The sequence below is a fragment of the Eutrema salsugineum genome, unplaced genomic scaffold, assembly GCF_000478725.1.
Source record: "Eutrema salsugineum unplaced genomic scaffold, Eutsalg1_0 scaffold_4, whole genome shotgun sequence".
Classification (NCBI taxonomy): Eukaryota; Viridiplantae; Streptophyta; class Magnoliopsida; order Brassicales; family Brassicaceae; genus Eutrema; species Eutrema salsugineum.
In genome coordinates this window covers 15,001,936-15,013,683 of record NW_006256686.1, presented here as the reverse complement: position 1 = coordinate 15,013,683, position 11,748 = coordinate 15,001,936, and the positions used below count along the sequence as shown (strand labels likewise).

General features: G+C 43.8%; 1 non-coding gene across 1 annotated transcript; it reads left to right on the top strand.

The window, feature by feature from the left end:
* The first annotated feature begins 10,892 nt into the window (after positions 1 to 10,892).
* On the top strand, positions 10,893 to 10,999 carry LOC112084712. Its single transcript, XR_002898373.1, has one exon. It is a non-coding gene; the product is annotated as a small nucleolar RNA R71 (small nucleolar RNA).
* The last annotated feature ends 749 nt before the right edge of the window (positions 11,000 to 11,748 follow it).

Genomic DNA, 11,748 nt, shown 5'->3' with positions numbered 1-11,748 from the left:
GTTGCAAGATTCTTCTCAGCCAAGTGTATGCTTGCCACGGTCAGGTGTAGACCGTGGCATGAAGATCGTGTCATTGGCCGAGGGTGCACAAAAGTTGCCACGGCCAAGTGTGGACCATGGCATTCTATCGCGGCATGCTTAACTTGGTCGCTTTGGGCTGTCTGGACCATCTCGCATTCCGGAGAGTGTAACTTCCTGGAGACTTGTCCGAATTGAGTGATTCCGGTTGCCGAAGACAGAGGACTCATTTATCTACAACTTTGGTGAAGGACGTTTCGATGCTTGGGAAATTTAAGGCTTCCTGGAGGGCACATCTTTGCAGTGCATTTACACGACCAGAGAGAGGCGTCTAGACATGTGTCCATTCCGGAGACCGTATCTTTCTGCTCAAAGCTCCGAATTGACTGATCTCGGATGTTCTGGAAAGAGGACTCAAATGTCTATGATTCTCATGAAGGCCCCGGAAACTGAATCGGCCTGTAAGTGCACCGTCCTGCGCATCCTTCAGAACTGATCTGCTCGGTCCGGAACAGCTGCGAGACAGGGGTTCCTTCCGACGAGCTTATCTCTCTGCTCACGCGTCCGAATTCCACGATTCCACTTGCTATGAGACCGTGCTCCAATGCTCTCCAACTTCTATGAAGAACCTGCCGTCTGAATCGGACCGGAAGGCTCCCCGGACAGGCGATTTCTGAGACTTGTTCAAACCCGGAGATTTTGGCCGATACACTTCGTTCGCGGTACATGGAAATGGCCGGTAAAGCTTCCTGCGGTACATGAAAATGGCCGGTAAAACCTTCCTGGCCAGCGAGAATGGCCGATAATCTCCCAAGACCCAATTTTTCCACTTTTTCAAGCTTTGCTCACCATTCCACCTCCTGGATTCATCTTTTCAGCTCCATATTCACCTGATAGACACTCAAAACATGCAAAGACTCATTGGGACCTAATGCATCTCCTAAGTTCTAAAACAAACCCTAAGGACCTAAAATGCATGAAATAGAACATGATTTGGAATGATTTATGCAACATAAATGATGCAAATTATGAACATATCAACTCCCCCACACTTGTCCTTTGCTTGTCCTCAAGCAAAAAGAGCAAATGAGAGAAAGAGGTTGTATGCAATGGGAGTTCACATTTTCTTTTTGAGAGAAGTGATCACAATGAGAATTCAAGTTCATGCTCAATTATGCAATGCAAAGTCATACTCAGATATATGTCAACTCAGCAAGGAATCTCCACAAGTTCTTCTCTCTCTCAACCCTTTCACATTCATTAAGCTTTTATCAGGTGGATCTCATGATGCAATGTTTAAACAAGCTGGCTTGGCTAGGGAGAGGCTATGAGATTAAAATGATCTCATCAGTGTTCAAGTGGGTTAAATGCAGCAAAGGGATCTCTCTATGAATGATCAAACTTTGGCAGAATGCTAAAGGTAAAAAGCAACCTATGCATACAAGGGCAAAGACTCATCACACCCCACCCTCTACTCAAAGCTTCCTCACTTGCTCAAAAATCCTCACTTTTCACTCTCATTTTCCTCTCACTAGGGGATTTACTTTTCACTTTTCCTCTCAAGTCTTGGAACTCAAACTTTACACAGCTCTTTTTCTTTTACAACTTCTAGCCTCTTCTTTCTTTCTTAACAAAACATTTGAGCCTTTGGCTTCTTTTCTTCCTTTTTTTTTTTTACTTAGAGGCTAGACTCTTTCTTTTCAACAAACCAGAGCTCACTTTCTCAAAACACCAAGACTGATTTCTTTTTCTTTCATTCCCCTAGCTATTTTCACTCTCTCTTTCCCACTCATCTCACCTTTTTCCACTCACCAAAAGGTCTTTTCCCCCACACTTATTCCTTGCCAAAACTCTCAGTTCCTTGATGTTGGAACACAGCACTCAATGAGACCTGCCCTTGTCGCTCTAAACCTAACACTTTCTGCTAAGTTTGATCCAAGGTGGCCTTTCAATTCACACACAAACATTGGCTTGAAAGAAGGATGGGTTCAAGGTGTGGGAACTGATCCATGATGTGGATTCAGCTACTTGAGCTAAGGAAAAGAGTGGTAAAAACATTGGTTCTAGCTCAAGTATGTATATTGGTATCCACAAGCTTTTTCAAACAATGCATCACAAGATATTTTCAAGTCAAGTTCAAGGTTCCCACTTAATTAGAGTTGAGTTCAATTCAAACTTGCTTCTCAGATTCAAATCATTTCAGACTTTGCAAGCACAGAAAAAGATTCACAAGCATATTCAATTCAAATTCTCAAAGTGATGTACTCTCTAGAAAACCTATCATTACTCCTTGCAAGATGCAACCTACATGCAAATGCAATCTAGACTCAATCCTAAAAATGAGAATGCAACTACATGATAATTTTTTTTTTTTTTTTTTTTGGTTTTTATATGCACTTAGATGAATATTCAACTAGAATGTGACTCAAGACTCAAAGTGTAAAATAAGAAAATAGAAAACATGATTAGTAAAGGATAAAACTCCTCCCCCACACTTAAATAACACAGTCCCTTGTGTTATAAAAGTATGAGAGAGAAGTGAAATCAAAGCAAACAGGTAAAATGCAAAAGAAAAAGAAAGTCTACATGCTATTTACAAGGTTTTGAGTGTTTACCTCAATCGCTGAGGTCTGATCCCAAGTAGTGGGATGGATTGGAGGTGGAACATGATGGAGTGGAATATCTGGGTGGGCTGCTCTCAGGTGAGTCTGGTTGGAATGCTGTGGCCGGATTTACCCAATCTTCTTTTCCTGCTGGTAGCACAAGGTCATTGGCAGCTGAGCTTTCTCCCACCTCTTCTCTTGTATCTCGTTTGGGTGAGGTGGCTGGAGCTGTGAGCTTTTTAACCTTCTTCTTAAGCTGCCTAACACAGTCAACCAGCTTGTTGATCGTTTTGTCTTGCCATTTGCACCATTTATGAAGGGTGTTAACTCTGGAATACAGCTTCCTTGTGTGATAATCAGGCTCACCCCAAAAGTAAGGATCAAAGTGATACCTTCCTGCTCCCATCCTTCTTTCAAAATCTCTTGGCTCCTCATGCTCACAACCAGCGGTCCTAGTTGTGTCTTCCTCTTCAGCTGGCTCTTTACCCTTAGAATTAATTGGCTTCTTACATTTGGGAATTGGAGGGTGAATGGCTGAGTTGTAGAGCTGATCCTTTAGGACAATAAAGGAGACATTGTGCCTTTCTGTGAGAGTGGTGATGGCTGGGTTTGGCAACAGAACATGAAATTTTTCATCTTGCAAGAGCTTGAAGGTGTACAAGAAGTGTTCACCATTGCTTTCTTTTAGAAACCCAACCTTGGTGAGGGTAACTTCATCAATCAACCCAGGCCTGACTGCAACATTATCAAAGACAAAACCTCTTGCTTTCAGAATCCTTGTCACTAGCCATCCATTGTGCAGCTTAGTGAGCTTCTTTCTTTTACCCTCACTCCAAGCAATGTCCTTGTAAATCAGCATTTGGCGTGCCAAGAATGCACCGCTAGAAGGGATGTAATGTGGAAGGCGAAACTCTATCTTGCTCTTCAAGTGACTGATGAGAGGATGAAGACCCATACCCAGTAGCTCCATGTCAGCTAGATGTACTACTCCATCATTGTGCTTGGTAAAGAACATTTGGCAAAGCACCTTGTGAGCATAGCGGATTGCTGGGTTTCTTATCCATGAACTCTTGCATCTTCCTCCTCTGAAGCTCCCAAAAGCAATTGTATCCCACAAGTCAGTGATCATGTGATCAGGGTATGTGAACTTCACTGTCTCTTCTTCTGCAGGTCTTGTAAAAGCAAAGATCTCATCAAGTTCTTTAAAGCTTACATGGTGTTGTGCACCATCTATTGTGAACTCTATGTGCCCAAGACCATTGCCCTCTTTGATTCTTGCATCTCTAGGGCCATATCCACAAACTTGAAGGGATGCAAGAAATTCTTGTGTAACACCATCATGAGCCACATCTTTCATCTCAAAGAATCCACCAAACCCCATGTTGTTGAAAATGAGCTGAACCTCTTCAAGAATACCCATCTTCCTCAGCAGTTCCATATCAGGGAACTTGGTTTGCTGCACTTTTGCACTTCTGAACATGTCAAAGTAGTCATCAAAAGTTGGCTCTCTGTCCTCAGAACCTGACTTTGCTTTCTTGGCCTGCTTCAATGCTGTTTCAGAGTCACTCTCTGTTCCGTCTTCATCCTCAGCCACAGCCACCTCTTTTCCTGCCCTGTGAACGACGTCAACCAATGCCAGCTCAGTACCAGAAGTTTTTGAAGTGGAGGCCTTTGTTTTCTTTGGTGCAGCAATCTTCTTTGTTTTCTTCTCAGCTGAATCCTTTGGCTTTCTCCTCCTTTTCTGTTTCTCGAAAACTTTGTGCCCAAAAGGCAAAATCTGATCCTCTGATTTCTCTTTTTTAGATTTCTCCATGGCTGCTTGTCTTTTTGTTCCTCCCATCCTGCATTTTCTCAAACCATTGTAAGCACCAAAGCAAGAGAACAACAAAAGTTTTTCAAAAATTCACCAAGTTCATGAGCAGCACCAATCGATTTTTCTTTAAAAGAAGGTATTTCAAGCTGATTAAAAACTCATTAAACTCAAAGAAATGGCAAGAAGCAATGCACATAAAGAGTTCAGCTTGAAACACAATTTCTAAAAAAATTCGATTCACATGATGATTTTCAAGAAAATTTCTCAAAAATTCCAAGAACAGGTCATTCTCAAGCAAGATTCATGAAATCCCTATCCATTCTACTTGCACAATACTCACAAAATGATTACAAGGTATCAAGAAGTCCATTAAAATCGATTCCATTTGCTTTTCTCTGTTCATGAACAGTACTCTAAAGCATGGAAAAGGTGAGTTTTAACAGATTAAATACCTTGGAATCTTCAAGTTTTGAGTGTAAAACGGATGTGCAACAAGAAACTAGACAGGATTACGAGTTCAATGCAGTTGGAATCACTCAATTTGATGCAGCAACGAGAGAGATATGAAAGTTTAGAGTTCAAGAATGGAGAAGAGAGAGCAAACTCGCGATGAAGAAGAAAGAGTGGTGGGGAACAGCTGGCCTGGCGCGTCTGTTGACCGGTCAACGTCCGTACGGTCAACTGGAATTCAAATTTTTGATCGCGCCCCTTTGACCGTGTCACATGCCCGTGTCTATCACTCGAGGATGCTGTATCTTTGCCGCGGTCTCGACTTGGTCGTGTCTTCAGGCCGTGGCAAACCCCGAGCATTGTCCTTCTTCTTTCTTCTTGCCACGGTATGATTGTGTCCCCGTGGCAAACCCCTCGTGGCCGTGCTCATTCCTCGGTCAAACCCTCAAAAACTTTGCCACGGTCAAGCCTCCAGACCGTGTCTTGTAGACCGTGGCAAACACCGAACCTTGGCCGCTTCACTTTTGCTTTGCCACGGTCAGGCCTTTATCCCGTGGCAACCCCTAGTGGCAAACACCGAGCATTGGACGTTTCACCTTCATTTTGTCACGGCCTAAGCTTCTTCCCGTGGCAACCAAGTCGTGGCATGGTCCGAATGTTGCCTGGTCCACTTTTGTTCTTGCCACGGCCGCCTAGGTTCCATGTCACAAGGCCGTGGCATTCAACGAACACACGCCTCTTTTGCCACGGCCTGGCCTTGAGACCGTGATTATCTCCCCGTGGCAGCACAAAGAGACTTGCCACGCCTTGGTTTTTACCGTGGCTGGCCCCCATGTCAAAGGCCGAGCACAAGCTTGTCTCCATTCCTACATCTCTTTTCATTCTGCATTCACTTTCCAAAGGTTCAGACTCACACCTAACACCTGTAAACACTCAACAGACCCATCAAAACACCCTAAAACATAAAGAGAAAAGAATCAAAAGATCAAAAGCATATTTACAAAGGGTAAGCTTGGGGTGTCTCCCAAGAGCACTTTGTTTAATGTCTCTAAGTTTGACTTTGGTAACCTGATTAGCAGGCTGGTGGATCAAGAAGGGGAACTGATGTAGCTTCCTCCTTCCCTTGTGAAACTAAGTAATGCTTGATTCTCTGTCCATTCACCACAAATTCCTGACCATTCTTCCCTTCTAAGACAATGGCACCATAAGGCCTTACTTCAAGAACTTTGAAAGGTCCAGACCACCTAGACTTAAGCTTTCCTGGAAACAACTTAAGTCTGGAGTTGTAAAGCAAGACCAAATCACCATACTTGAACTCTCTCTTCAGAATCTTTTGATCATGCAGAACCTTGGTTTTCTCCTTATAGATCTTTGAGCTTTCAAAAGCCTCAAGCCTAATCTCCTCAAGTTCATGGAGTTGCATGATCCTTTTCTCTTGAGCTGTCTTGATATCAAAGTTTATAAACTTCACAGCCCACATAGCTTTGTACTCCAACTCAATAGGAAGGTGGCAGCTCTTCCCATATAGCAAACTGAATGGTGATGTTCCAATTGGAGTTTTGAAGGCGGTCCTGTAAGCCCATAATGCATCATCTAGCCTTTTGCTCCAATCCTTTCTGCTTGAGCTAACAGTCCTCTCAAGAATGGCCTTGATCTGTCTATTGGATACTTCAACCTGGCCACTAGTTTGAGGATGATATGGAGTAGCTATCTTGTGTTTAACTCCATGCTTTCTCAATAAACCTTCCAGAGTCTTGTTCACAAAATGGGATCCTCCATCAGAGATGACAACCCTTGGAACTCCATACCTTGGGAAGATGATGTTCTTGAACAGCCTCACTACAACCTTGGAATCATTGGTAGGGGAAGCAATGGCCTCAACCCATTTGGACACATAATCCACAGCAACAAGTATGTATTGATTTCCATAGGATGAAATGAAAGGTCCCATAAAGTCAATCCCCCAGCAATCAAAGATCTCAACCTCTAGAATGGGGTTTTGAGGCATCTCACTTCTCTTAGATATGTTCCCATGCCTCTGACAGGCATCACATGCTGAAACCACCAACTGGGCATCTTTGAACATTGTAGGCCACCAAAACCCACTTTGAAGAACCTTTGCCACAGTTTTGAATGCCCCCATGTGACCTCCAAAGGCAGAACCATGACATTCTTGCAACACAGGTTGCATCTCCTCTTCAGCAAGACACCTTCTGTACAGCTGATCCTTGTTCAGAACATAGAGGTAGGGCTCATCCCAATAGTATCTCTGGACATCTCTGAAGAACTTTTTCCTCTTGTAGGCATCTAATTCAGGAGGCTCCACCCCACATGCAAGATAGTTCACTATGTCTGCAAACCAAGGCATCCTCCTTTCTTGAATGCTCTCTACTTCCTCAAAATCCAAGTATGAATGGAGCACCATCAGAGACTCTTCAGGCAAAGCATCATCTATGGGAACTTTTTCTTCAATCCTCAGCCTTGAGAGATGGTCTGCAGCCCCATTCTCAATGCCCTTCTTACCAAGCACCTCCATATCAAACTCTTGGAGCAATAAAACCCATCTCAACAGCCTTGGCTTGGCATCTTTCTTGGTCATCAAGTACCGGAGGGCTGCATGATCAGTATACATAATGACCTTTGATCCCACCAGGTAGCTTCTGAACTTATCAAAGGCAAAGACAATTGCCAGCATTTCCTTTTCAGTCGTAGCATACTTCTCTTGGGCAGAGTCAAGTGTTCTACTGGCATAGTAGATCACATGCAGCTTCTTGTCTTTCTTTTGTCCAAGTACTGCTCCAACAGCAAAGTCAGAGGCATCTGTCATGACCTCAAAAGGTAGGGACCAGTCTGGTGCCTGAACTATTGGTGCACTAACCAATGCCTCCTTGATCAACTTAAAGGCTTCTTCACATTCAGCATCAAAGATGAAATCCACCTCCTTACACAACAGTCTTGTTAAGGGCCTGGCAATCCTTGAGAAGTCCTTTATGAATCTTCTATAAAACCCTGCATGACCAAGGAAGCTCCTTATCCCTTTAACAGAAGTGGGGGTTTGCAGATTTACCATCACTTCCACCTTTGCCTTATCAACCTCAATACCCTTTTCAGAGATCTTGTGCCCAAGGACTATTCCTTCTTGCACCATGAAATGGCACTTCTCCCAGTTCAGCACCAAGTTGTGTTGCTCACATCTCTCCAACACCTGTGTCAAATTAGATAGACAGTCCGAGAAGGAGGAGCCATAGACACTAAAGTCATCCATGAACACCTCAACTTTCTCTTCAATAATGTCAGAGAAAATGTGCATCATACATCTTTGAAAAGTGGCTGGCGCATTACATAAACCGAAGGGCATTCTCCTATAAGCATAAGTGCCATAAGGGCAGGTGAATGTCGTTTTCTTTTGATCCCGGGGGTCTATGGGAATTTGGAAGAACCCCGAATACCCATCGAGAAAACAAAAATAAGGATGATTAGCCAACCTTTCAAGCATTTGATCAATGAATGGTAAAGGGAAATGATCTTTTCTAGAAGCAGAATTCAATTTCCTATAGTCAATGCACATGCGATGGCCAGTTATGGTTCTTTGAGCTATGAGTTCATCCTTATCGTTTTTCACCACTGTGATCCCACCTTTCTTGGGCACAACATGAACAGGAGACACCCATCTTGAGTCAGAGATTGGGTAAATTATCCCTGCCTCAAGAAGCTTTAGTATCTCCTTCTTAACCACTTCCCTAAGGTTGGGGTTAAGTCTACGTTGGTGCTCAATAGAGGACATGGCTTGGTCCTCCAGGTGGATCCTGTGGGTGCATATTTCAGGAGAGATTCCTCTAATGTCTGCCAAGGAATACCCTATGGCTCTCCTGAATTTCCTTATTTCACTAAGTAATGCACGTTCCTCATGCTCCAGCAAGTTATCATTTATGATCACGGGAAAAGTAGAGTTCAGGCCTAAGAATGCATACCTGAGCCCTGTTGGTAGAGGCTTGAGCTCAACAGAGGGTGCATCAGCCTCATTCCAGTCCTGGTCCAGGCTGCTTTGGCTGGTGACTGATTCCTTGATAGCAAAGACTTCAGAGCCCCTTTGTTCCAGCTCCAAAAACTTTGTTTCAGGACCTAGCTCTCTTGCATTGTCCAGATACAGCTTATACCCTTAACTAGCTTCAGCCAAGAGCTCATTCTCTCCTTGTTCTTGAGTTAGAGCAGCTTGAAGAGGATCTTCAGTGTTCAGTTCCTCAAGCAACTCATCAGCCAACTGGTCCATTGTCTCCACATAGAAACATTGACCTTCAATGGTGGGTTTCTTCATCATCTCATTCACATCAAACTTGAGCCTTTCAGACCCAAGTTGAAGCTCTATTATCCCTCCTCTCACATCAATAATGGCTCCTGCAGTTGCTAAGAATGGCCTGCCCAAGATGAGAGGATCTACTGGTTCCTCATCCATTTCCAGCACAACAAAATCTGTTGGAACCTCAAAACCACCTATCTTGACAGGTAGATCTTCCAACATACCAACAGGCAATCTAACTGATCTATCTGCAAGGATAAGAGAAATCCTTGAGGGTTTGAAAACTCTAAAGCCCAACTTCTTAGCTATGGAGAATGGCATCAAGCTGACTGATGCTCCTAAATCACAAAGACATCCAGAGAATAGAAGAGGTCCAATGGCACAAGGGAGTGTGAAGCTCCCTGGATCAGTTAACTTCCTTGGAATGGACTTCTTCTGAATGATAGCACTGCATTCATGACTTAGTACTACCATGCCTTGAAGCTCTTTTGTCTTGTTCAGAATTGCATCCTTCAAGAACTTCCCCATCTTTGGCATCATTAGGAATGCATCAATGAGAGGCATTGTGAGTGGTGTCTCTTTGAGTGCCTTCTCAAATACAGCTCTTGCCTTGTTCACTAGTTGCTTCTTAAATCTCCCTGGAAATGGGAGCTTGGGTTGGTATGGAGGTGGTGGCACATACTTCTTCTCTGGTTCTGGTTCCTTTGCTACCTCTTTACCTTTTTCTGTCCTTGGTTTCTCAGCAACTTGATCATCCTTTAAGGCTGCCTCCCCCTCAGGTTGATCATTGTCCTCAATGATCACTTTGTTGTTCTCAATACCAGGTAACTCCTTGCCACTCCTCAGTGTAATTGCTTTGGCATATTCCTTGGGGTTGGGTTCTGGTTTTCCAGGTAGGTGACCTTGGTTCCTTGAGCTTGATGCCTGGTTTTGCTTCAGTTCCTTGATTTCCTGCTGCATAGTCTGTTGACCCTGAAGTAGTTGTTGCAGAATACCAACGATATCTGTACCCATCTGTGGCTGCTGTTGAACCATTGGTGGCTGAAACTGTTGTTGAACCGGCGCCTGCTGTTGGAACTGTGGTGGACCAAACCCTGGTGGTGCCTTTGGCTGCTGTGAAGTGTAACCAGTGCCCTGAAATGGTTGCTGTTGCTGACCAAAACTCTGATTCTGACCAAATTGATTCTTGGGTTGGAATGACCCTTGAAAGTTGTTCTTGGGAACAAAGTTCGTTGGAGCTTGAGAATTGGGATAGACCTGGTCTTGTGGGTTAGCTACATTGGTGTTCCTGTAAGAAAGGTTTGGATTGGCATTACCATACTGATATCTTTGGAACCTCTGATTCCCAATGTAGTTGAGCTCCTCTTGGGTAAGACCTTCTTCACTTATGTTCTCAAAGATTTGAGAAGGTTCCTCATACTCTCCAACAAAATGTATTGGCTTCCGAGTGGTGAATTTCAGCTTGTCTAATTCACTTCTCAACTCCTTAACTTCTCTGGTGAGCCTCTGTTCTGAGCTTGAACCTTCAGACCTATTTGATCTGTCATAGTCTTCACCATAAGTATCATTGCTCAATGCTAAGTTCTCCACTAGCTCTAAAGCAGCATGTATCTCTTTACCCAGAAAGTTCCCATTGGAAGCAGTATCCAGCTGGTTTCTAATCTTGGGAAGAGCTCCTCTATACAGTGTGCTGAGAAGAGAAGCCTCACTAAACCCATGGTGTGGGCATTGGTTTGTGTAGCTCCTGAATCTCTCATATGCTTCACCAAAACTTTCATTGCTGTGCTGAGTGAAGCTAGAGATTTGGTTCCTCAGTTTTGCAGTTCTTGAGGTGGAGAAGAACTTAGATAAGAAGGCTTGCTTGCATTGCTCCCAGGTTTGAATGGAGCCTCTTGGAAGATTCTTCTCCCATTGATGAGCTTTATCACCAAGACTGAATGGGAATAGTCTTAGCTTAAAGCTGTCTTCTGAAACTCCATTAATCTTGGTCAGATCACACACCTTATCAAACTGGTCCAAGTGTTCCAAGGGATCTTCCATTGCTAACCCATGGAACTTTGAGTTCTGGACCATATTCAGCAATGATGCTTTCACTTCAAAGTTGTTGTTTTGCACAGGTGGTGCCTGAATACCAGCTCCATACTGATGAGCATTGGCCCTGTCATTCTCTCCAACATAGACTTGGGGTTGCTCATATCTTCTTTGCTGTGGTTGGAAAGGGTGGGGTTGGTGGTGCACCTGGTGTCTTTGCTGAACATTGGCCTGATGCCTTTGTTGATGAGCTTGAGCTTGTCCTTGGTGGACATAAGCTTGTTGATGGTGCACCTGTTCCTGATGAACATTACCCTGATGAAGCCCTTGACCAACTCCATTACCAGCTCTATTACCCTGAGCCTGTTGCTCTTGAACCGGTTGTTCTATATCTACCACGTGATCTCCTTGTTCTGCCATTTCAGTCTGATCAATTTGTCTACCACGTCTGTCTCTTCTCCTCCTTGGTACCAAAAGGTTGATGTTGTCGTTTAGAGGAAAAGGAGGACCACAGCTTCTTGATCTAGACCTGGTGT